Source organism: Eptatretus burgeri, chromosome 2 (assembly GCF_056783735.1).
Source record: "Eptatretus burgeri isolate ZD-2024b chromosome 2, Ebu_testis_v1, whole genome shotgun sequence".
Lineage (NCBI taxonomy): Eukaryota > Metazoa > Chordata > Myxini > Myxiniformes > Myxinidae > Eptatretus > Eptatretus burgeri.
In genome coordinates this window covers 88,664,910-88,692,333 of record NC_140962.1, presented here as the reverse complement: position 1 = coordinate 88,692,333, position 27,424 = coordinate 88,664,910, and the positions used below count along the sequence as shown (strand labels likewise).

Below are 27,424 nucleotides of genomic sequence, written 5' to 3'. Positions count from 1 at the left end.
TATATATATATATATGCAGTCATGCGCCACTTAACGATGGGGTTACGTTCTGAGAAACGCGTCGTAAAGCGACGTCGTCGTTGTGCGAACATCATTTTTTTTTTCATTTTCGAACATCGTTTTTGAACATCGTACTTACACAAACCTAGACACCTAAGCTATATGGTGTAGCCTATTGCTCCTCAGATACAAACCTGTACAGCATGTTACTGTACTGAATACTGTCGGCAATTGTAACACGCATCCAAGAGATGGAAAACACGTTAATTTTGCCTTTGTGCAGTTCATGACAGCCATCAGTGTGGTTAGCAGCAGCTTACAACCTCCTCTCGCATTGATTATAGAAAGGTGAATAAATAGCGTTTAGATTTTATAAATACGTAATTATTGCATCGATGTTATAATTTACAAATGAATAACCGAGCACCTGTCAATTGTGATATATATTTTAGGAACAGTGCGATTGTTTTAACAACATAAAAAGCTTCACTAAAAATAAATCTGTTTTAATTGACGAACAACAACGATTTATTCGTGGAATTCTTCAATTCAAAGGTAATAAACTTGCCAGAAGGTAAACGTGGAAACATTGCTTCAGTTTGAAAGCCGATTTCCTTGAATCCCGATTTGGCACGACCCTGCTTTTTTCGCGGACATTTTATGGACCTCAACGATCGCATTATAACAGGGCCACACTGTCGTTTATTATCATTATGAGGTATTCTGTTCTGTAGAGTGTAATAATTGTATGTGCTATTTTTATACGAGGCTACACTCGGCGATAGGAATTTTTCAGCTACATATTTTTTCCATTTTTTTATTTATTTTTCCCAGAGCTGGCAGACCCGTCGTATATGCGATCCGTCGTTGCCCGGAACGTCGTTAAAGGGCGCATGACTGTATATATATGTGCACTTTTATATATATATATATATATATATATATATATATATATATATATATATATATATATATATATATATATGTGCACTTTTACATAAATTATAAGGAGATTATGAACCTAGGCTCCAACTATCATGAGCTATTGTTTTGGATGTGAATGCACAAAGATGCCAACCCAAACAGGCCCATCCTTGAACCATCCTTGAACCATCCTTGAACCATCCTTGAACCTAGCATGGTAAGTCCTCAGTTGGGAACACCAAACAGGCTAATCCAGGCTTAGGTCATAATCATTTTTAATTAGAACTAGCAGATGTCCCTTTCAAGGAATTGGGATGAGATGGAATTGGCATTTAATAGGAAGACATTTAATATGAAATAATGAATTAACCCTTCGTTAACCACTGCCATTTTCCATCAATTGCATTGACAGCCAGGGACTTCTCAGGGGTACATTTAACAGTGTGAAAATGACAATGGAAAATGAGGGGTGGGGTTGAGATGGGGAAAGGTTGTTGATTCTCACCTTGAAGGAAAATACTTGGAGAACAGACAGACTTTACCAGGTATCACCAGGTCATGGTGGATCACATCAGAAAATACCCCACCCCCAACAATATTATATTAAAATATTTTATTTTATGAAACTACTGTTGCTGGTCAGTAGGGTAAGAATACTGGTTCTGGCTCACTTTTCCCCATGTAAATGAATGGGGGATTTTCAGCCATGAAATTTTTCTTTTTTTTCCCCTGAAAAAATAAATCCCCTTTTTAGCCCAAGGTATATTTATTTGTCTCCCCTTTTAACCTGGAGCCTGGTGTTGGCTTAGTGGTTAGGGTGGCGGCTTGGGATCCCAGGGTCCTGAGTTCAAATCCCGTTGGCTGCTGAATTAACACCAGGGGGTTGACTCAGCCTGCCATCCTTCCGAGGTCGGCGAAATGAGTGCCAGTGTACTGGCCCCGGTGTATGCCCCGGTTAGAATAGGTGTACCATATCCCTGTGTGTCGTAAGAGGCGACCAGGGTTGGTGTCAGGAAGGGCATCCGGCCATAAAACATTGCCTCAAGAAAAAGCCAAACCCCTGCACAGCAGGGAAAAATGGCTGTAAAAACGGTCATTTTTTTATTTCCCCTTTTAACCTAGGGGCTCTCTATTCAAATAGCCCATACAACAAGATAAAGATTTGTTAAAGGTGATTCTAAAGAAATATCTGAAACGCCTAAGCCCCGGGACACTCTTTATCAAATAACCAATGCATATTGTTTAGCTCACTCATTGAACCTATAAACATTTGTTCATTTTCAAATTCCTTCAATAGTTTAATTTTCTTTGCACAATAATCCCCATCTAAAATATTGAAAAACAAAACATTTGAATCTTTATATTTTTTAAGATACCCCTTTTGTGCCATTACGAAATGATAAACTTCTCTTAATGATCTCATCTGACCACCTCCTGAGTTGCATATCATTTTGATATTGTAGTAAATTATTTTTCCATTGTTCAATTGATAACCATCAAATTTTTCAGTCCATTCAAACATATTTATTATTTTCTTTACATCCTCTAACTTATTGGTTTTTAAATTGATTCGCATATTTGTTTTATTTACCTTTGTTTTAGATATTTTTTCAATAAGACTTATTTGATATTTTTCACATTCATTATGTTTTCCATTTATATACCAAGACTGAGATTTTCTCCACTCTTTAGTTTGACTAATACTTGGTTCGACCATTTGTATATTGTGAAAAACGCGGCGGAAGCCCTTAAAAACCCTAACCCATCTTCCCATCGTTAAAACTTGTGTCCATATGGAACACAATCTATTCTATTCACTCTATCATACAATACCCATATGGAACACAATCTATTTTATACACTCTATCATACAATATCCATATGGAACACAATCTATTCCATTATCTAAAATAAATCTCTTATCATCAAAGGCTCCTAATGCCTTTTTATTTACTTCTTCACTATATATCTTATGTTTATAACTTCTTATTGTATTCATTTTCCTATATTCTTCTTTCTTATTCATCAAACAATTATAATAATTTCTAAAAGTTATTGATTTCTTTATTACATATTTCTTTATTCCCTTTAACCTTTTATCAATCTGATCACCATACTTATAAGCATATGCCTTTGCTCTCAATCCAATAAACTCACTCATTACTTTTCCACCCAACTCATCCTTAAACTTACCAATAACCTTTTCATTCTTTTTTGAAAATAACTCACTCTTCTTACTAAAATTACTTGTATCATATACTCCAATGTTTTTCTTCATATCCTTATAAACATCGTCAGTTTTTATATCTAGAATAAAACTATCGGTGTCCATATACAACAATGAAGCATTTTCACCATACTCTTTCTTTAAATCATTATACAAATAATCATACATCAATATCTTTGATAAATCAAGAACTGCTGTTCCAATATAAATTGGTTTATCCATGACAATACTTTCCTTTTTCATATGAATAGCAGAAAAGTTCTCTGAAAAAACCTCTTCTCTCTCAAAACTTGGTTTATTTATCAATCTAGAAGCTTCTTTCCAAGATGTTGCAAATCTAATGTTTTGCCTGTTTCTAACATTCTCCATTGTCTTTCCAAAGACAGCATTATTCATCAATTTATAGAATTCCCCTTCAAATTTTACTTTTGTATTTGTTCTCATATCTGTATTGAATTTAATATACTTTTTCATCCAAGGACTTTGTTTAAATTTTAAAACTCTATGAATTTTAGCTACTCTCAACCCAGCAGATAAATATTGTCTCAAGTTCCTTTGATGCAAAACATATCCCTCTTTATCATAGAATGTTGTTAATAACTTTTCTGTTGATTTGCCTTTAATATTAAAACTTTTATGATAATCACTGAACCATTCTTTCTTTGGGGTTTCTTTCTCACATGCAAAAGGAAGGTCTTTATGCTTATTATGAAGATCACTCGGGTACTTCAAATCAACTTCAAAATAATAACCTTCTTCTTTGTCATTCCATTTCTCTTGAGAAGAAATAACAATATTCATCAAAGCCTTTTCATAATCCTTTTCTTCCACCCACTCTAATTTACCATAAGGCAGAGATTGAGACATTGCCCATCCATACAAATTATTAGCATCAAAGTACATCAAATAATTACTATCTTTTTCACTCTCATAATTTGGAAGATATTTATTATTTGCTTTAGCATATCTTTTTGAACATACTTGTGATATTCCACCTCTCTTAGACTTCTCAATCATCAAAAGCATATCTACATCACTGACTAAATCTATATCTTGTTTTGTCATTTTCAACATTGCACTCCAAGCTAAACCAGGAGCTGTGAAATAGTGGGCAGGATCTAATCCATAACAATTTTTATTATGACAGAGTGATCTAAAAGCTTCAAACACATCAGCTAACAATAAAACATCTGTTTTTAGATACAAATCATGATATTCTCCAAGGTTCTTTATCTTAAATATTTTCCAAATTTCTTGTGCGTGTTTATATTCCTTATCACTTATCTCTTCTTCATAAAGGTTATTATAGAAACACTCTTTTGAAGGAAGTTGTGTTTCTTTAAATCTCATAAATGAATCCATATAACCATAAGGATAAATTCCCTTACTTGTAAGAATTTTCTCTTTACTTTGAATTTCATTCCTTGTTTCAATTTCCTCTCTAGTTAGAATTCCCTCTTTAATCAGAATTTCATATATAATCAGAATTTCCTCTTTAGTTAGAATTTCATTCTTTGTTCGAATTTTGTGTATAATTAGAATTTCATCTTCAGTAAGAATTTCTTCATTCATTTCCCCATTAATTAGAATTTCCTCTTTACTTTGAATTCTCTCTTTAATCTGAATTTCCTCTTTAGTTAGAATTTCCTCTTTTGGAAAGAATGAATTAAGATTTGGAAAAGAGCCCGTGGAGCTTAGATTTGATGCGAGGTTGGCTAGTGGCGTTCCCATAAACTTGTAAGAATCAAGAAACCGAATACGAGTTATAGGTTTTGTGAATATCATTTTTGTAAATGAAATATACTTTTGACTTGTGTTTGTTATGGCAGAAACATTCCCTGGTGTTTTTGAAAGTTCATTTATAAATAGATGTGTATCATAGTTGGCGCTGTTGTGAAGAAAGACTGGAATAAAAGAAGGTAATTTATAATTAAGATTACAACAGGAATGAGTGGGGCCTCTATATTTACCAGTAAGATGGCAATGATCCCTAACTTTAGACTCCTCAATTTCCTCCTCACAAATATGACAGATATTGTTCTTTCTAAATTCTAATTTTTCTTCTATGGTTAATTTCATCAGTTCATTTGTTTCTTTCATTAATTTACTTAGTCTTATACAATCCTTTTCTAATCGTTTTACAAACTCTTGTGAAGCATTTTTTCCACTATACTGTTCAAGTTTATTATACTTTTCTCCAACAGATGATTTGATATAATAACAGAAACCACAAGGAATATGTTTTTGATATTTATTTGTATATGGTTCTTTTGGATTAGGAGAAGCAGTATTTATCTTTTTAAGGATACATTCAAAATCAGCGTATATCACAAATGGGTGCATGATAGATTTATTATAATCTTCAAAAGAAATCTTTTCACCAGGTTTAGGCATTGTAATTACAGCTGATTTATGATTACTACAATATTTTGAATGTTGTTCTAATCGTTCTTTTGTATGAAATGAATTAAGACATCGCTTACAAGGATATATTTTGTTTGCTGTTCTGAATACCTGAGAAGAGATTAATCTTGATAAATTATTGATGTATGTGTAATGTGAATTATTTCCAACACTAAAATATAAAAGATCAATGTGTGTTTCTTCATTTTTAAAGTTGTTTGAAATTTTTAATATTTGAACTTTGTTTGTATCCGTTAATCCATATACATTAATAGAAAGATTATTCTTTTTCTCAAATTTAGGAATATCTGTTAGTGGCATTGGGAAATTAAAATCTTTAATGTCCAAGGTATTCTCATATTTAATATATTGTTTTACTCTTTCTGAATTACATTTTGGTGGATGTAAGTGAGCAAGAACAGACCAGAGAAAACATTTATTATCATTATTCTTAATATTAACAACTGCCTTCTTTCGTTTTATTTCTTTTGGTAATTCAATATAAGAAGAAGCTTTAAGAGGGTTTGATTTTAGAATGTGTACATCTAAAAAGATGATTTTTTTAATATTGAATCCACTTCCTACCACTGTATTATCAACATCCTCCTCTTGTCTTGATAGTTCTTCATAAACCCCACTATTCAAAAAATCTTGAAATGATGTTATAAAATGAAGATCTGTCCTCATATAAGGAGTTTGTTCTTCATCTTGTCTTTTCATATTCATTTTCACTCCCATATAAAACTTTAAAGTTTTCATTTCTTTTAATGTTTTTTTAATAAATTTTTCAACATCAGGTTTCACTATTTCAATTGATTCAATTATTGATGATGGACCGGGTTCTCCAAATTGAAAAATCCTTATTTTTATATGCCCTTTAAATGCCCCATCAGTGTTTTCAATATAATAGTCTCCCTTTACTTTAAACTCATTTTTCTTGTGTTTTTGTGATTGAAGATGCCTATTATAACTACTCTTCAAAACATCCTTTGAGCAGGTATCACAATGTTTTCTTTCCAACTCAAGAGGGGATATTTTGTGAAATAGATTAAATGTGTGTTTGTTGGTTCGGAGGTGTTTTCTATAATGTTTATATTCGTGATTACAAACATCGCAGTATGTTGTATTCACCATATTTATATAATAAAACTTTGCTTAAACTAAAAATTTCTTGATGAAAATTTCGTTTATTTTACAGGTGAATCTGTGCTTAAACTAAAATTTTCTTGATGAAAATTTCGTTTATTTTACAGGTGAATCTGTGCTTAAACTAAAATTTTCTTGGTGAAAATTTCGTTTATTTTACAGGTGAATCTGTGCTTAAACTAAAATTTTCTTGATGAAAATTTCGTTTATTTTACAGGTGAATCTGTGCTTAAACTAAAATTTTCTTGATGAAAATTTCGTTTATTTTACAGGTGAATCTGTGCTTAAAACCATTTTATCCTCCAACTTTTTCACTTAATAAATACAATGTTTCAAGACACAAAAGACAAGTTTCAATCAATCTCTTCATTTGTTAAAGATGCTGAGAAATATGTCAAGGATGTAAAATTGAACAAAGATAAATATAACAACTATTGGATAAAAACAATTATGGTGGATATGATGAGTTCTTCAATTTACTTCAGTGGAAGGGCTTTTAGTATACCTGGAAGAACATCAATTAAGGTATCTCTAACAAAAGTTTCTCCTCTCCTTCTGGCAATATATTCAAAACTAGAAAAAGCAATGAAACAAGAAAAGGTATCAAAAAATAAAAACCTTATGGATGAAGCTTTAGAAAGAAAAGATAAGACCATCTGTAATATGCAAGGAGAAATTTGTATTTTTTTCAACAACCCTAAAGATATAAATCCTGATGAAATAAAGGATGTTAATATATCAGGTGAAATGACATTTCGTTCAATTGTAGTTAAGGATCATTTTAAAATTACCTTTAATATAAAAAATGTAGCAGTTGAATCTGTGAATGAAAAAATGTATATCGATATCGATGGTAATGTTTTTTCTACTAATTAAATGAGCCAATATTCAACTGAAGATTTTGAAGATTATGAGAGTGATTATGATACCGAGAGTTTGCATTCAAACGATAGTTATGGCACCGAGAGTTTGTGTTCAAATGATAGTTATGAAAGTATAGATGATTCTGAAAGTATCGAAGATGATATCGAAGATGAATTTCAGTTTAAGTAAAGTTTTACTTTATAAATATGAATAGTTTACTCGATTTTGAGCCTCTTGAATTCCATGATTCTCCATATGACAAATTTGAGAATTGTCCTGCGTGTGAAAGACGGGGATTAAACACAGAGTCAAAAGCCTATAAACAATGTATATTCTGTGATTATCTTCTAATTAATGATAATCAAAAATATAAAAAGGAAAATAATTCTTTTAGATTTACACCAAAAATGAATTACTTTACAAGATTGATTCGAGAAATGAATGTAAAGTACGAGGGTGAGAACACACCTTTCCTTACAAGGGAAGAAACTGAACGTATTAGAGAAATGTTCAAAGGATTGTTGTCATATCTTATTCATGGATGTGATTTTCAGGGAAATATCAACACAAGATATTGCATAAATAAAATAATGGATTATCTTGAAATTAAACCTGAACTTAGGATAAAATATAGAATTTCGAAAAAAGCCAAGAATGAATTAAATAACCTGTTTTCCAAATATATAAATGAATGATTTTTTACCTATTTGGGAAAATAAGATAAAATTTGACAACCATAAAAATCTCCCAAATTCATTAAGATGCCTCATAGTTGGTTCAAGTGGATGTGGAAAAACCTGCTTACTTTTAAAGATGCTCCTCACTCCCAACTTTTTAGATTATGATAATTTAATAATTTTCACAAAGTCGAGTTTTCAACCAGAGTATCAACTACTCTCACAAGGTTTTAATGCTGGTCTTCAAAAAGAAGATATAATCGGTTTATTTAAACTTCAAAAAAACCTAAATGATTTTAACATTGAAGATATAATACAACTATTTTGTGATACACAGAGATGTAAAAAGACATCAAAACCGATAACTTGTATTCTGAGTGATAATACGGATGATATACCGTCTCCCCAAGATTTGGATAAATCCAAAAAGAACCTCGTTATCTTTGATGATTGTGTTAATGAGAGAAACCAAACGGTAATGGACAGCTACTACACAAGAGGGAGACATTCTTCTTGTAATTGTATTTATCTTAGTCAATCGTACTTTCAGCTTCCTCGTCGTTCCATCAGAAACAATGCTAATACTTTTATTTTATTCAAGTTAAATTCAATAGATATAAACAATTTTTGGAGAGACAATTGTTCTACATTATGTAGTAAAAAGGAATTTGGGGATTACATGAAACACACGACTGAAAAATATAAATATATTGTTGTGAAACAAGATGAGATATTAAATGATATTTTTCAATAAATAAATGGATGCGAAAGAAAGAGCAAGAAGATTTAGGGAACATCAAGAGTTGGTTTCAAAAGTTGTAAAACAGCAGGAAGACATAAAGAAGAAACGCAGACAGAAACTAACGGGCGAAGAAGCATTTGAAAGAAAACAAGAGAAATTTTTTAAACCACTTTTAAAAACTTCCCAAGGAAAAATGAAAGATGTTTCCACAGTTCCCACGGTAGAATATACTCCTAAAAACTTCAAATGTTAAAAGATTTCAGTCAAATGACGGAGGAAGAATTAGAGCATTTAGGAGAATTAGAATATGATGATGAAGGTTTATTTCAACAACTGGAAGAGATTAATCGACCCCTGATTATATTGTGAATGCTCTTCAAAACAATGAATATTCAGCGGATTCAAAAACCAAAGCAGGACTCATTCCAACAGAACAATCAGCAATATTTCATCTTGTTCAAGAAAAGGTATTGATATTTAATGATGAATTAAGGTTCTTGGGTTCTGCTCAACCCCCTGTTAAACTAACTCCAAGATTAATGTTTCTTCTCACAAAAGATGGAAGACAAGGTTCAACTGTGAGGGATGAATCAAAGTATATTGATAAACCATTGGATATGGAAAATAATGATGATAGAGTATATATTGATCTGCTGAACACTCTAAATTATAAGGTTATTCTTTCTGGTAAAAGTAGGAAGAATGAGAAGGAGAAACACATTATTCAGGCTTTAAGTATCCTTGGTTCAGGTGTTAGTTTTCTTCCAAATGACCCATCGCAATTAGTTAATAGACTGTTATTGTTGTTAGGCAGTAAGAAGGCTGGAAATAACAATTGTTTTAATGAAGCATCAGCCATTTTAGACCAGTTGATGAACATGAAAATAATTAATAAATATCAATATAAAGACATTTTATCTCATATTAAATAAGATGAGAAGCACAATCCTTAGTTTCAATTTCACAACAAGCGACCACACATCTTCATTCCCATACCCACTACAACTTGACACAACAAAAGAATATGAGGCATCTTTATTGTCCATGGAAACTTATAATACCTTATTTAATATAACCGAGAAAAATGACAAGTTTAGTTATAATCCAGGAAGTGGATACAAAACGATAACAGTCTCACCCGGAGCATATGAGATTTCTCAAATATCTTCCGAAATTGCTCGTCTTATGAAAGAACAGGGTGATGAACCAAAAAATATTGTTATAAACATTCAAAAACATACTTCAAAATCAACGATTAAAGTTAAAAATAACTACAAGGTTGATTTCACAATTGATAATTCATTTAGAGAGTTATTGGGTTTCTCCTCAAAAAAGATTGAAACTAATGGGACGTTTTACAGTGATAATGTCATTCAAATATCCTCAGGAATAAATTCAGTGTTAATTCACTGTGATTTGATTGATGGTGCTTATAATGATGGAAAAAAAACAAATACAATATTTTCATTCAGCGCATACTCAACCCCAATTGGTTATAAATTCAATATGGAGCCTAAAAATTTGGATTATCTCCCTGTGTCAGGAAAAACCATACACAGAGTAAATTTTAGGATAACCGACCAAGATAGTCGTGTGATTTCTTTTAATGGAGAAATTATATCTATCAGAATTCACCTACGTGAAGTTTTCCAATAAATAAATACGATGGTTATTGTGAGGAAACACGAGTTGGGAAAATATAAAATAATTACAGGGGATGGGATGTTCCTTTCCCCATACTACAAGGGTGAAGGTATGTATCTTGGTAGAGGATACTATAAACCTAAGAGACAAAGGGGTGTTGGGCATCAATTTAGAGGAGATGGGATAATTGATACTCTCATGGGTATTGGTTCAACTATTCTTAAACATAAAGATCTAATTGGTTCAACTGCTTCTGCTGTGGGAAATGTTGCAGGTGCTGTAAAGAGTATAAAAGATGCCCAGAAGGAATCTCATAAATTACAAGCAATAAAAGAAATTAAGAAAGGCAAAACTCAGTTGTCCCCCAAGAACGACAGAAAATAATTCAAATACTTGGATCAGGGTTTCAAAAGTTTTAACATCTTTTTTTCCTAAATAAATACAAGTATGGAAGCAATTGATAGTATCTATGATTTGGATGATACTATTATTATCTCAAACTCCACTAAAAAAGAAGATTACTTCAAGGTAAATGCAATAACTGGAACAGACTGGAATACGAATGGTACAAAAAGTTTTGAAATAAATAATCAACAAACCTATTTGAATCTCTCCGAAAGTTTCTTGTTGTGTAAATTTAAATTCACTAAGGCTGGGAATAACACAAACGCTACACTTGTAAATGATTTCTTCTGGAAAATGTTTGATAGTGTGCGTTTGTATATTGGAACACAAGAAGTTGAAGCGGTTGATTATGTCTCTGCTGTATCTGAAATGATAAAATTTACACTCTATACATTCAGTGATAGAATGGGAAAGGGGTCTGTCGAAGGTTTTATTCCTGATATGTCAACGGGAACAAACACAGACCCTGGGTATACTCAAAGGAAAGGAATGTATAATGATGATACAAAAGCAGAAAATAGTTTTACTGTGGCAGTTCCTCTTAAAGGTATATTTGGATTTTGTGATCATGATAAAGTTCTGTATGGCCTTAAAATTAGATTTCAACTACAAAGGAATGATAATGAAAATCGATTGCTTTTTGGTGTTGGTAGTGCTTTTGGTGATCAGAATAAATTTGTAATTGAGGAAATGAGTTGGTATATCAGTGAATATACTCCTAATCTTAAAACAGAAGAGATGTTGAATCGAAGACTTAACTCAAAGAAACCACTCAGTGTATCATACCTCAAAAGAAGATGTCAACACGTTAAACTCAATCAAACAACTTACACGTGGAATTTGGGTGTTCTGGAAGGAAAGCCACGATATCTGTGGATCATTTTTAAAAAGCCAGATGGTGATACTGCGACTGATAAGAATAATGCATTGAGTGATAATGCTAAGGTGAAACAACTTCGCGTTTCTCTAGATGGAACATTTTACCCACGAGATAGATTGGAAATTAATTGGGAAAAAAATGATTTTGCTGAAGCATACAAGTCTTACCAAAAGGTGTGTGAAAGTAATGGAAATAAAGAACCTATTTTGGATATGACAGCATTTAAAAGTTTGTATACAATCTATGCATTTGACCTGAGCGCTCAAAAGGAAACTATAAAGTCTAATCGAGTGGATACTTCCCTATACATTGAAAGAGGAGAGAGTGAAGAAGTTGATACATATTGTTTGCTTTTGGAAGAAACAGAATTGCAGATTAATACAGATAATGGTGTGATGATTAGTCTCACATAATTTTTTGTTAAATAAATGAGTGGCAAAGTACCAACTGGGGTATATGTTAATCAAATCAATCTTCATAAACTATCATCTTGTGTTCAAAATCAAAAGCCTTGTACGATTAACGTTAATACAATTCAGAGAAAAGGAGCAGTAAGAATTGATGTTTTTCTCACAAGAGAACAGGTTAAAATCTTGAATGACACTGGCTCACTTAAAATTAAAATGACAAAACCAATGTTGAAAAAATATTCAATAAGAGAGACGAGTGGAGGATTTCTCCCATTTCTAATTCCTTTATTTGCTGGTTTAAGTGCGGTTGGAGCATTGACGGGTGGTATTTCAACAGCGGTGAAAACTGCCAACGAAAGGAAGGCTCAACTCCAGGCTCAAAAGAATTGGAAAGACATAACAAAGAGTTGGAGAAACAAATTAGTGGAAGTGGTGTAATTGTAGATTTTGCTGAAAAACTTGAAGGTCTGCCTGATAAAGCGAGATTGTTAGTTGGAGATATGCTTTCTTCTATAGCACAAGCAGGTGTAAAATTAACGAAAAGAGGTAATGGATTATATCTTTCTAATAAATAAATGAGCATTGATGAGTGGTTGAAAGAATTTGGAAAGAATACAACATCAAATTTACAACTTGTCAAATATTGTAAGAAATTAAAAATTCATAATGTGGTTATTTGTATGAGAGATGAATTAACAAATGTGCCGAAACATACAAAGAATATTATTATGAACTTAGAAGATAATAATGGGAATGGTTCTCATTGGGTTTGTATTTTTAATAGTCAAGACAAATATTATTTTGATAGTTTTGGTCTTCCACCACCTGTTGAAGTCATAAAATTCTTACAGAATGGTGTTTATCAAACATTTCAAGTCCAAGAATTAAATTCCAAGTGTTGTGGCCAATTATGCCTATATGTGTTATTTCAACTCAACAAAAATAAAAAATTTTATGATATTATTTTTAATCTAATATAAATGACTTATGTTGGTAAAGATGGTTCTATCTTTGGTGTATCTCAAGAACTGGATATTGATTTATCAAATTATTACACAAAGGCACAGGCTGAACGACATAAATATAATATAACCAAAAATATTAACATGAAAAATGCTTATAAATTAAAAAATTATCCAAGCCCGACTGACGCGAATGACTTGGTGAGATTAAGCGATTTATCACAATATATATCCTTAAATAAAACAGCTGTGTATTCCAAAGATACAGAAGTGTTGATATTATCTCCAGGTCATACAGAATTCACAGTTCGAATTAAAATAAATTTTTATAAAGAAGGGCGTATCGTTTGTATGAGAATAGAACAATGGGGGTATGATATGAATGATTTAGGGTATAATTGGTCATTTAAAATTAACCTCGAAGACCTGGAACAATTAAATCAGTCTCGTAAGGAAGAATATTATCCACTTGGTATCGAGAATGAGTTTTGTGGGGCTACGATTAGTAAACAACAAATAAAAGAATTTAATAAGGGTAAATATAATAATGGTTTTGCCCTTGTTTATCTCATGAAAACAGAAAAAACAGGATTATATATAATAAGTAAGGAAATACAAAATGATTTAACTATGGGAAGATGGGGAGGTGTTTCGTGCCATAATATTGTTCTAACATATATTTCTAATACATAAATGACAGCAAGAAGGCTTCAAGAAAATTATCATTTCTGTGTCCAAGCATACCTTCAAGAAAAGGGTATTCGGTATTTTAATAAATATGTTCTACAACATAAGAATGAGGTATTTTCAATAAAAGATTGGCATTATGCTGATGTTGATAAACCGACAACTTTAGATTTAATTAGAATGTTAAATAATGAAAAAATTATAAAGTTAAGAAAAGGTAAGGCTCTTTTAGAAATTCAAAAGAAATTTTATTGGTTTCCTGTTGTAAAAAAATTATTTTGCATACAGGAATAACAAGAAATCCTGATGAATATATGTATAATATTCTATGGGGTGTAAGCGATTCAAGGATAGTAAGGGATGAGGAAGGAGTTGAAGAAGAGAGGGAAGAGGAGGAAAAGGAGAAGAGGGAGAAGAAAGAGGAGGAAAAAGAGAAGAGAGAGAAGGAGGAGAGGGAGAAGAGAGAGAGGGAGGAAAGAGAGAAGAGAGAGAGGGAGGAGAGAGAGAAGAGAGAGAGGGAGGAGAGGGAGAAGAAAGAGAAGGAGAGGGAGGAGAGGGAGAAGAAAGAGAAGGAGGAAAAAGAGAAGAGAGAGAAGGAGGAGAGGGAGGAAAGAGGGAGACAAAAAAAATATCAAAAAATGGAAACCAGTGAGATTAAAAAAGATTAAGGGTATTACAGAAAATAACTCAACCCACCGAGGAGGAAAAGAAAGAATTGACAGGTCTATTTGCAATACTTTCGACAAGACTATTAGCATCGACAAGATATGGATTTTAATTCAAGTTTTTCATTTTTTTTTTTTTCTTAAATAAATGGAGGAGAGAGTGAAGGCATTTCTAAGGATTCTTTATGTTTTAAAAATTAAGATTCAAATGTGCATGTTGGAAACTAAAAAGGTTTTTGCACTCTGCAGGAATTTTTCTCATAAATAAATGAGTTATTGTCTCAAATGTAAAAGGAAAACTAATACTAAAAATATTTCATATATTAAAAGTAAAAATAACAGGGTTATACAAAAAGGTATATGTTCGGTGTGTGGTTCAAAAAAAAATCAATTTATCTCCCAACACAAACTAGGAGGAGATATCCAAAAGTTTTTATCAGGAAGTAAATTTACAACTACTGGAATACCAGGGGAATTACATCTTCCAGGGTATTCTTTCTGTGGCCCAGGCACAAACTTGGATAAAAGATTAGATGAGGCAGACAATCCTAAATCCTGGAGTAAGCCTATCAATAGAGTTGATGAAGTGTGCATGAGACACGATATTGATTATGGGAATACCACAACGTTGCAAGAAAAGCATGAAGCCGATAGAGAAATGTTGTATAATTTGTCTCTGATACAAAATCCAACCTTGAGAGAAAAAGTTGATCGGTTCATTGTGAAGAAGATGATCAGTGCTAAATTGAAACTTGGACTTGGAAATTCAAAAACTTATAGGCTCTAATGATGCCATTAAGACTGAAGAGCAATTAGCTGATGAATTACATAAACCAATATTCACAAAGTTTCAGAGAAGGAAAGTTTATTCCAAGGAAGTTGATTATATCTGGTCTGCTGATTTGATTGAACTCAATAATGATAAGGGGTACAAGTATGCTTTAACCGTTATTGATTTGAGGAGTAGATATGTGTGGGTTGTCCCTTTAAAAAACAAAACAGGTAATACTCTTATGTTAGCTTTTCAACAGATATTTAATAAAAGTAAGAGAAAACCTAAAAATTGTGGACTGATGAGGGTAGAGAGTTTTATAACAAGACATTTATGAATTTTCTAAAAAATAACAGTATTACATTATACAGTACCTTTAATGAAGGGAAGGCAGTTGTTGTTGAACGTTTTAATCGTACCTTAAAAGAGAGACTATATAAAAAATTCACACAACTCGGTTCACAACAATGGTCATCTTTTATTCAGGATATTGTGGATAAGTATAATGACACGATTCACACGGCAACAAATATGAAACCATCAGAAACATTTACAAAATTAAAATATGAAAAAGAGATTAATGTCAGAAAACCTAAGTTCAAAGTTGGTGATATCGTAAGAATATATAGGTGGAAATCTCATTTTGAAAAAGGTTATACGAAAAGATGGACCAACGAGCTTTTTTAAATTGTTGATGTAATAGATACGGTTCCTTGGACTTATAAGATATATGATTTGGAAGGGGAAGAGATTTTAGGTTCATTTTATTCACAGGAATTACAAAAGACAAAGATAAATTGAAATTTTTTGACTCCGCCCCTTTTTGGCTCCACCCACACAAGCCCCCGCCCACACAAGCCCCGCCCACACAAACCCCACACAAACCCCACCACACACCCCCCCACAAGCTCCAATAAATTGAAATTTTTTTGACTCCGCCCCTTTTTGACTCCGCCCACACACGCCCCTCCCACCGAAGCCCCGCCCACACAAACCCCACACAAACCCCACACAAGCTCCACACAACCTCCACACAAAAACTCCACACAAGCTCCACACACACAAACCCCACACAAGCTCCACCCATATTCATCATATTCACATAATTAGTGATTAGTTAATTAGTTCCCCACACACACAACATGTTTATTTAATTAAAAAATTATCCACCCATCCACACAAGCTCCACTCATCCACCCATCCCCCCATCTCTCCACCCATCCATTTATCCACACAAACCTCATCCACATAAGCCTCATCCACATTCACCCCTCCCACACAAGCTCCACCCACATAAACCCCTGCCCATATAAACCCTGCCCACATAAACCCCTCCCACATAAGCCCTGCCAACACAAGCACCACACAAAAACTCCACACACATAAACCCCTCCCACACAAGCTCCACCCACATAAACCCCCGCCCACACAAGCCCCACCCACACAAGCCCCACCCACACACACACCCCGCCCACACAAGCCCCTCCCACACACACCCCACCCACACAAGCCCCCACCGAAGCCCCGCCCACACAAGCCCCACCCCCTCATCCCCCTGTGCGCCCCCACCTTTGACCCACCACCTCCCTCATCCCACCCCCCACCCTTCCCCACACACACATGGGGAGGGGAGGGATGGGATGAGGGGGTGATGGGTCATTGGGGGAGCGCACCTACCCCCCCCTCCCCCCCCCCCCCCCTCCCCTTTCTTCTCTTTTATTCTTTTCTTGTAATTCAGAATCAAGTAATTGTAAACAAAACAAATATAATTTATTAATATTGAAAATATTAAATATTCATTTGCGAGAATGTACAATCTTTCCCAGCAATCTTCTTCAGATGTCTTGTGATTTCGAAACTCAGACACCATATTCTGTTTTGAAACAAAAAGTGGATAATAATTAGGTTCTATAAAGATAATTACATGGTAATATGAATAAGCCTCGTTGACCACTGAATTAACACACCAGGAGGCCGACTCAGCCTGTCATCCTTTCAAGGTCAATAAAATTAATTCCAGTGTACTGACAAAACCGCGTTCAAACTAATGATGCAACCAACATTAGACGACATTCTAAAGAGAGAGTGATATTAATAATAATTCAGAAATATTTACCTCCAGAAAATCATGTGTTGTACAAGATTGCTTCAACAGCTGATGTTGTGCGATAGTGCTGAAAAAAAAAATAATAAGTCAAGGGTATAGATGAAGAGACAGACAGGGAAAGCAACACACACACACACACGCACACACACGCACACACACACACACATACACACACACATAGACACACACACACGTGCCTCACCATTGGTTTAATTCATTCGAGATCAGAGACCAGTCATTATAAATCATTGGCCTCTTCAATAAGAGCAGAGAGAGGTAGGTAGAAAGACAGACAGAGAGAGAGGCACACACACGTGTCTCACCATTGGTTTAATTCCTTCGAGATGAGAGGACGTGATAAGACTTCATGCCACTCATTGAAAATGTCTTTCAATTCTCTTCTAAAATCATTGATCTCTTCAATAAGAGTATTAATTTCATGAACCACGTCGTGATATGTGAACTCAATTTCTTCCAATGCCCTGTCAGGGAAAAAATATATATATCAGAATTATCATGATTTAATTAATAATCATTTGCTTCATCGTTCAAAGAGAAAAGCATACACAAACTTACCAACTCTGTAGTGGGCTGTTGGCTTCATCGGAAGAAATATCGTCCATGCCTCAGTTGTAAAAATGAAAATCCCGTCTGGCAGAAACTTTGTCTGGCGAACCGCTTATAAAGCAACGATGAGGAGATTGCTTAATCATTGGGTGTGGGCACAGGAAATGACAAGCTTCTCTTAATGATCTCATCTGGCCACCGCCCGAGTTGCAAATCGTTTTTGGACATAAACCACGCCATAAAAGTTTTGATTCAAATGTTTTCAGTTCGTGTTCTGAGATAAAATATAAACACGAGACCTTGTCTCACAGAATAGTTCCTATTTTTTCACAGCATGACAGTCCAAAACCACTTCCTCATTCACACAGCACGGCCGTGTCAAAAAACACTTCCTCATTTTCACGGCATGAACTGAAAACATTTGAAACAAAACTTTTTTCTGGCATGGTTTATGTACAAAAATGATTTGCAACTCGGGCGGTGGCCAGATGAGATCATTAAGAAAAGTTTATCATTTCGTAATGGCACAAAAGGGGTATCTTAAAAAATATAAAGATTCAAATGTTTTGTTTTTCAATATTTTAGATGGGGATTATTGTGCAAAGAAAATTAAACTATTGAAGGAATTTGAAAATGAACAAATGTTTATAGGTTCAATGAGTGAGCTAAACAATATGCATTGGTTATTTGATAAAGAGTGCCCCGAGGCTTAGACGTTTCAGATATTTCTTTAGAATCACCTTTAACAAATCTTTATCTTGTTGTATGGGCTATTTGAATAGAGAGCCCCTAGGTTAAAAGGGGAAATAAAAAATGACCGTTTTTACAGCCATTTTTCCCTGCTGTGCAGGGGTTTGGCTTTTTCTTGAGGCAATGTTTTATGGCCGGATGCCCTTCCTGACACCAACCCTGGTCGCCTCTTACGACACACAGGGATATGGTACACCTATTCTAACCGGGGCATACACCGGGACCAGTACACTGGCACTCATTTCGCCGACCTCGGAAGGATGGCAGGCTGAGTCAACCCCCTGGTGTTAATTCAGCAGCCAACAGGATTTGAACTCAGGACCCTGGGATCCCAAGCCGCCACCCTAACAACTAAGCCAACACCAGGCTCCAGGTTAAAAGGGGAGACAAATAAATATACCTTGGGCTAAAAAGGGGATTTATTTTTTCAGGGGAAAAAAAAGAAAAATTTCATGGCTGAAAATCCCCCATTCATTTACATGGGGAAAAGTGAGCCAGAACCAGTATTCTTACCCTACTCTGGTCATACTGTCTCTGGGCTTCACAGATAATTAGGCCATCCTACCTAAAATTTGAAAGTTAAATTAGCATTCGAAGCTGTAACTTCTGATGGTGTTACCCCTCAGTAAAATCCTTCAACTAGAATGGACTCAATGGAGGTGCTGACTCGCACCATTGTTTTCTCTTCGTGCAACACCACCCCAAAGGGTGCAACCTATACTGTTGTGTGGTTGCAGCATGAGTAAATATCATCCTTTGCTCATTTTCAAGTTGTTTTTCCTTGTAAGCTTAAAGTTGAATTTATCTGAGACATTTACAACATGAACCTCTGTGCCAAATTTAATGATTCTATTTGCCCTCATTGTACATTTATTCTCCCGACAAACAGACAAACACACAAGCACACAAACAGGATCATTGCAATACTCATGCACTTGGCATATGGCCAAGTGTCTGAAGGAATAAATGGAGATGACAACAACATTTCTATGACATTCGGGGTTGAAACACTGCCCACAGGAATCCATTAATGTTATTCGGCATAGTGAACACTTGACATGTCTATTTTCAACTTGGCTGAACGGCATGAAAATTGTAAGTAAATATAAATGTCACAGGCAGAATTGCAAGACATTGTTAATCATGCCTATAGAACTAACTAGCAATGCACAGAATGGTGATAGAGGAGATAGCTGTTGGGACTGACACTGTCATATTATATATTTTGATTATGTTGTCTCATTGTCTTCTTGGAGATAACAAGGCGATATGTATACAAAACACGAGAAGAGCTGTTGATGTTGTTACTCTTGCTCCTGAAAGCTAATTTATCAAGTCTGTCTTTCTTCAACTTTATTGATCATAATAGGTTGGACAGACCTTTCTGCATGAAAATTCCACCTTGGAAATTTGTTTCTTGTGTTTATGATTAAGCCCATTATTATTATTATTATTATTATTATTATTATTATTATATGTGTGTGTATATATATATATATATATATATATATATATATATATATATATATATATATATATACATATATATATATATATAGTTTATCTTGTCCATAATGAGTTGTGGGAATTATTTTCTCTGCTGCATAATTTGCCCAATTTTTTGTTAATGTTTGACTGAATTCACTCATTTAATGTTCTGATTAAATATGGTGGCAATTCATTGTGGTGTTTTACTCAATCCCATTCTCCTCACTCACAACTGGTTCAGATAAGCTTACAACACACGCTATCTTCGGCACTGCAGCCAGACTCTGCAAGAATGGCTACAGGAGCCTTCAAGAGGATTTGATGGAAAAGGAAAGAGGTTTAGCCAAATATATATTAGGGCACACGTCAGCCTTTCTGTAGTTCTGAGGCATTCACTAATCTGAGGTTATGCAATTTGCATCCCGTCTGTCATATGTTCTGCTGTCGTAACCCTTCAAGGAACGCTTCAAAAGGTCAGCCTCATAATACAGTAGTAGTTGTTTTGAAGGAGTGTGCAATCGGCGACCTGTCGATTTTTACGACCACAAGGCCAAAGCTTACAGAGTGAGCCTTCTGTGTTGAAAATAAGCTGCTTTTTCACAACTGGTTCTTGCTTATAGTCTCACTTTTATGGCCACAAATGGGGTTTTTCTTATTGGACTCCTGAAGCTTTCATTGCCAGCAGGACTACTAGACCTTTCCTTTTAATGAATTATCAGGAATACGTACATGTACATGATTGAGATAAGTAATGCTGTAAATATATTAATATTTACATCCACATCAATTGACATGTGGGAATGTAAGAATTAATTGACATCTGTCTTAATGGTGGGGTTAGAAGCCTGTTCTATTTATGGAGAGTTGGAACATTTAAGACAAGTCTAAAACATTTCCATGTCTAAGAACCTTGTGTCCTGGACAGGTTGCTGCTTCATCATCAATAGGGTGCAGAATTTTCTGCTAAGAAACTGTGGGAATCGAACCCACAAGTGAGGGCAATGTAAAACTTTTCCCACTCTACCACCAAGCCATTCCACTGCAGTATGTCAGTGTGAGTTAATAACTTGGTGTTAGAACAAAGGATATTATGGTGTGCACCTGCTTTAATTCAGCAATTCCCTTTTGGAGGCACATACTTGACAATCTAAATGCTTCTAATTTGTACCTGACAACAAGTGAAACGATCCACAAAGATCTTTAAATAAGAATTGTGCACTTGAGTGACTGAAACGTCTCTTTGGATGAATTGAGCATAGTTTCCTCACAAAGTGCTTTTTCAGATTTGGCAATTTAGTCTCTTTTTCAGATATATAATTACAGTATATTTTATCATATGCATCATAAGATATTTTATAACTGTGGCCTTTTGACTGAAATGTGTTTAAGTCAAGCCTATAAATATTACGGACATTTCATACTAAAAGAGGTGTTTTAAAATTTACTTTTGTTTTCTAGCTATAATTTTATGAATCATTCCCTTCTGGATTGGTGAATAATGTAAGGGAAGAATTTATGTGTTGCTCTGAGAAACCATACATTTGATCTTTTTTAAAAACTACAAAACAATGACTGAATTAAAGAATGTAGTTTTAAAAATCAACTTATTTGAATGACCACCTTTCTCTTTATCCTTTTCTTGGACAATAAAAAGAAAATATAATGGAAAGCATTTATTTATTACATCAGCATGGGGGTGGGGAAGATGAAGAAAATAGGAAGAAAACAAGTAGAGGTACATACAAAGGACACACCCCCCCCCAAACCATGCCAGATAAATAAAATTCTCCAGCGCACAACATTGCCGGGGCGCCTCGGGCACCTGGCGATGCCGCTGTGCAGCACATAGACGGAATTGGGAGGGAACAGTGTACAATAAGTGATTGATTAATTGCATAATTAAAATAAATAATAATTGTAAAATAATTAATTTCTTAATCAATTGCATAATAGCATACCGAAACCACCACTGTTTCATCCGAATCTGTAACTTTTTGAAAATTAAGTAATTCATCGAAAAACGAATAATTAAATAATTATTCGATTAATCAATAAATCAAAAATACTCTTTTTATAGCCAAATCACTTGTTCACTATCTTCTCTAAATATCAGCTTCTTAGCTCAAAATGTGCCTGGGGTATTGCCCAGATGAAAAAGAAAATAAATCAGTAATTTATAAATCGATGATAATTAAGTAATTAATTGATTAATCAAATAATAAAAAACATGTTATTTGAAAAAGCACATCTTCACTTTTGTCCCCAAATTTCAGCTTGCTAGCTCAAAGATGGCTGAAATATCATCTGGGCAAACAAGAAAGCAAACAGAGTAAAAACTGAGTACTCGCTTCCTTTGGCACCCGGCGATGACATCATGCATCGGCTGGATATGGAATTGGGAAGGAGCGGTGTACAATATTGTTGGAGAGAGTAAGGAGTTTTGTGGAGCATAAGAGTTCTTCTTATTCTTCTTCTTCTTCTTCTTCTTCTTCTTCTTCTTCTTCTTCTTCTTCTTCTTCTTCTTCTTCTTCTTCTTCTTCTTCTTCTTCTTTCGGCGTAAGGGGTCGCCACAGCGGATCAACCGTCTCCATTTTGCTCTATCCTCCACAGCTTCCATTGACACTCCAACCACCCGCATGTCCGCCCTCACCGCATCCATGAACCTCTTCTTTGGCCTTCCTCTTCTCCTGCCTGGCGGCTCCATCTTCAGCATCCTTCTCCCGATATACTCCGCTTCCCTCCTGTGCACATGTCCAAACCATCTCAATCTTGCCTCTCTCACTTTGTCTCCAAACCGTCCTACCTGCGCAGTCCCTCTAATATACTCATTCCTTATCCTGCCCATCCTTGTCACTCCCGATAATCGCAGCATCTTTAGCTCTGCCACCTCCAGCTCCGCTTCCTGTCTTTTTGTTAGCGCCACCGCCTCCAAACCATACAACATAGCTGGTCTCACTACCGTCTTGTATACTTTCCCCTTAACTCTTGCAGCTACCCTTCTGTCACAAATCACTCCTGAAACTCTTCTCCACCCACTCCATCCTGCCTGCACTCTCTTTTTCACTTTCACTTTCACTCTCCCATACTCTCTATTACTTTGGAGCATAAGAGTTATACCAGGTGAATTAAAAGAAGTTTTACAAGAGATGAGAGTAAGCAGAGAGAGAAGTAGATGCTTAGTCTATTTAGGGGTGGGGTGGGTGTGGCAGCGGTCCAACTTCCTTCATATTTGAGTATGTAATAAATAAATAGCCCTTTGCCATTGAACACTGACTCGAAAATACTTTAAACATGAGAATCATCAAATTTCATCTTACAAGATGCAGGTCTAACTATATTTTGGATTGAAAACTATGCATATTATTTTGAAGGGGGGCGGGGGGGGGGTTATATGGGCTCACAATTAAGCTGACTAGAAATTTGAAAGGAAATTTTCACAGCATGGCTGTGATCACAGGAACAAAGGATACCTCTTCAGATCAGGGAAAAGCAATGATTAGAGAGAATTGTGCTGTAGATGAGTAGATGTTAAATGGCTCAGCAATAATTGACTAATTTAATGACCAATGGCCATCTTGTTCATCACGAACCATGCATATACTGCCAAACAGGAGATTTGATAGCACTGCTTCCATCTACAACCTAATTATTATTGCTGAAAGGCCAAGTAACATCTACAGTGGTGGAACGATCATGAGGATTTAACCGTTGACGAATGGATTCACACTGTTTTGCAGCACTTTAAAAGTGAAAAGTTGGAAATAAGTCAACACCATTATTGAGAGTTCCTGTGTTTATTCTACTCTAAAAGTGTTGCTGGAGTATTGGTTTTGTGGAACTTATATTTGGCATTGACTTCATTTCTGAATTACTCTGAAGATCCCTTGAATATATGGTATCACTGCAGACCGAGCGCATCCCACGACTTCAATCCAATTTTTATGGAAATGGATGTTCCTCGAAGGAGGGATGCTTCTGATACATGAGCAACATATATCATGCTCATACATTTTGGAATCAAGGAGTAAGATATTTCCTTTCAACATTTTCCTTTGACACTACAATCACCAGGCTTTAACATAATTTAACATCTGGTAGAGAAGCCTAGTGTTGGCTTAACGGGTAAGGTAGCTGCCTTAAGATCTTAGGGTCTTGAATTTGAGCCCCTGTCATGCTGTTAAACAACACCAGGTGGGTTGACTAAGCCTGTCATCCTCCTGAGTTTGGCAAAATGAGTACCAGATTACTGGGAACAGGGGGCACTGCATCAGCAGCATTGCCACACTCCCAGCAACGATGCAACCAGCAGCCACAGGCTGCATACGAAATAATAATCTGTTAGATCAGTTATCATGTGCTGTAAAATAATGTATACAATTCTCTACTGCTACTCTGTACAAAGTTTGACATGATATTACTCTGGATATGAAAAATGACAGCACAAACCATCAACATTTTTGAGATGGACAAGAGATTCTGGCTGTCTCTAAAGCCATAAAGTAAAGAAGCTACCAATTACAGGTTTTATTTTTTGGCCAAATATATATGTATATATATTGTTATGGCTGTGGAAATTCGCATTACACCATAAAGGGCCCTCAGGTGAGATATCTTCATAGATACATGTGTAGTTAGCCCAAACCCGTTGTATAGAGGGAATTTATGTGATTCATCCGGGCTGCGACGCTTTGAGTTAGCCATTTTTTCTTTTCTGTCATTATTTTGAACCAACCACGTCTCAACCGCCATCACACGACAACCACCTTATCCACCACGCCAGCCATCGTCACCAACTACAACCACGCTCCAACCCGCAGACAACAACCACAATGCCAACCCTCACCACAGAAGACCCTCCACCACCTTCGCCTTTACCTTCACGAATTCATCCCACATCATCGCTTCTACGGCCATTCCCACACCACCTGTGAACACTGAACGTCGGGCTGTCTCAGGCCCGTTCGTCGATTGGTGCCGAACGCACCGAGCCGTGAGCGCGAATGGCGGCCTTTCCGAGGGGAAAATTTGGATCAGAAACGCTTCACGCCCACTTCTCCTCCATCCAATTGGCGAGCGTGGGGCGGCTTGGCCCCCGCCTCCAAGCGTGTGTATGTGAAGTCCGTATATGCAAATTTTAGGATCAGGAGAGGTTTGCGCCCATTTTTTCCCGACCAATGGCTGACCGGGGGGGGGGTGGCGTGGCCCCGCCTCCAATCGCGTTCTCGTCCTAAAATTTGCATATTGGCTGCTCCTGCCACCTATAAAAAGGCGAGCGCAAGGCGAATGCGGGAGAGTTGGGTTTTGAAGTTGCTTGGAGAGTGTCGTCGAGAGGTGGCTCTTGGGGACAAGGAGCGTTGCGTTGGTGGAGTGGAGTCGAGTGCGCGCGGTGGAACTGCAAGCAAGGGAGCTCGGGTCCGAGGCAAGAAGGACGGCGGTCGGCGACAAGATTGCGGTGTGGGGGATCGCTCGTGTTGTCGCGGGACCCAAGCCAGCCAGCCACTCCCCTCCCCCAGGGCATCAACAATTCCCCCTTTCTCCGCGCTGAGATAGTGCAAAAGGGGGCCCCGTTCCCACCCCACCTCAAACGTCGTGCCAACGAAACCCGCCAAGGAGCACGGAGTCGGGGCACAGCCGTGCGGCCACATTTGTGGCTCGCCCGCCAACGCGTCACGAGGACGCGGGTAGGACCCCCCCCCCCACCCGTCTCGCGGACCTGGCCGCTCCTCCAGGTCACGCGCACATTTGGCCTACAGGCCTGTCTGCCTCCTTGTCTATGAGGGTGGCTTCTCTCCTTTGCTTTTGTGTAAATGTGTGTTGGCGCCGTCTGTAAAGTAAAGCTGTATAAGTGTTGCCGTGTGTGCACGTAGTCGGTATTAACTCTGCGTCGTCGTTGCTTTTATTGTTTTGGTTGCTATATGTGCATTTTGACTGTATGGCTGTATATACATGCTTTCCGTGTGCCGGGAAATAAAATGCTTGCTTGTTGAACTGTGCTCATTTCGCTTTTTCTTTTCTCTATTGACCCTCCATCTTGCTTCATGTAAGGGGTTCGTAGTGGGTGCAATATCCCGGTAATTAATCGGAACCGTCCAGGTCGACGATAACACCGCTCGGTTATCCCGATAGTACGGAACGGGCCGCCCAAGCGGCTCGTGTCCGGAGTCGACCTGCGGCGAGGTACGATCGCCCGGTTTACCATCCGCGTGGGTACTTAGGTAGGTCGAGTTTGGCGAACAACCCTATCCTACGCGGGTGGCCGATTGGCACGATTGTGGTGAGGTCGAAAGGCCCACCCGTGACTAGCTCCCGGCGTTGGTCCGAGAGGGTCACGACAGAATTGTCCGTCCAGTGCGCGACGTACCGCGATTCGAGTTACGTGGCCGTCCGCACGCCGGTGGACGCGAATTCGCAACAATATATATATATATATATATATATATATATATATATATATATATATATATATATATATATATATATATATATATATATATATATATATATATATATATATATATATATATATATACATATATATATATATATATATATATATATATATATATACCCTTCACACAATAAGAGAGATGTTTGTTTGTCTGTCTGTCTGTGCGTCGTCATTTTTCTCAGAGATGGCCAAACTAATCTTCGGCAAATTTTCAGAGGTTCATCAGTGAATGCCAGGGAGTGTTCTCGACAAACACATATTTTAAAAAGAAAGGTGGATTTAAAAAAAAATTCCTCTATCGTGCCTAAGCCTTTGTAGCTTTGTGAACGGTGATATTAAATTATGCCCAACCCCATTCTTTAGTGGGTGTAGAGAAATTCTTCAGCCTCCACAAAAAAAAAAATGATTTTTTTTCTAAATGCCAACAGGATTAGAAGAGCACCAGGCAATGCTGGGTACACCTGTGAATTTGTGATAAACACCATTATGGATCCTTGCAAGACTTTGAAACCAGCAGAATGGTCATCACAAAAGTTTCAGAATGTTTTTGTTGATATATATATATATATATATATATATATATATATATATATATATATATATATATATATATATATATATATATATATATATATATATATATATATATATATATA

At 36.0% G+C, this 27,424-nt stretch overlaps 1 protein-coding gene and 1 long non-coding RNA gene across 6 annotated transcripts in view; one reads left to right on the top strand and one right to left on the bottom strand.

Moving 5' to 3' along the window:
- The window catches only part of LOC147032524 (contactin-3-like), a 217,909-nt gene that overhangs the window by 41,427 nt on the left and 149,058 nt on the right, over positions 1 to 27,424 (top strand). Inside the window, exon 1 of one of the 4 annotated variants that reach the window (XM_085870234.1) lies at positions 469 to 555. The exons of the other annotated variants lie outside the window; for them this stretch is intronic. The gene's annotated coding sequence lies outside the window, so the exon portion shown is untranslated. Of the gene's footprint in view, positions 1 to 468; positions 556 to 27,424 lie in introns of those variants that run through there. 4 annotated transcript variants of the gene reach the window in all.
- Positions 17,157 to 18,515, bottom strand: LOC147032525 (uncharacterized). 2 transcript variants are annotated; one of them, XR_015052085.1, is made up of 4 exons: positions 18,092 to 18,515; positions 17,839 to 17,997; positions 17,525 to 17,582; positions 17,157 to 17,281 (listed from the first exon to the last, which is right to left on the bottom strand). It is a non-coding gene; the product is annotated as an uncharacterized LOC147032525 (long non-coding RNA). The 2 variants fall into 2 exon arrangements; XR_015052084.1 differs by having other exon boundaries at positions 17,839 to 18,515.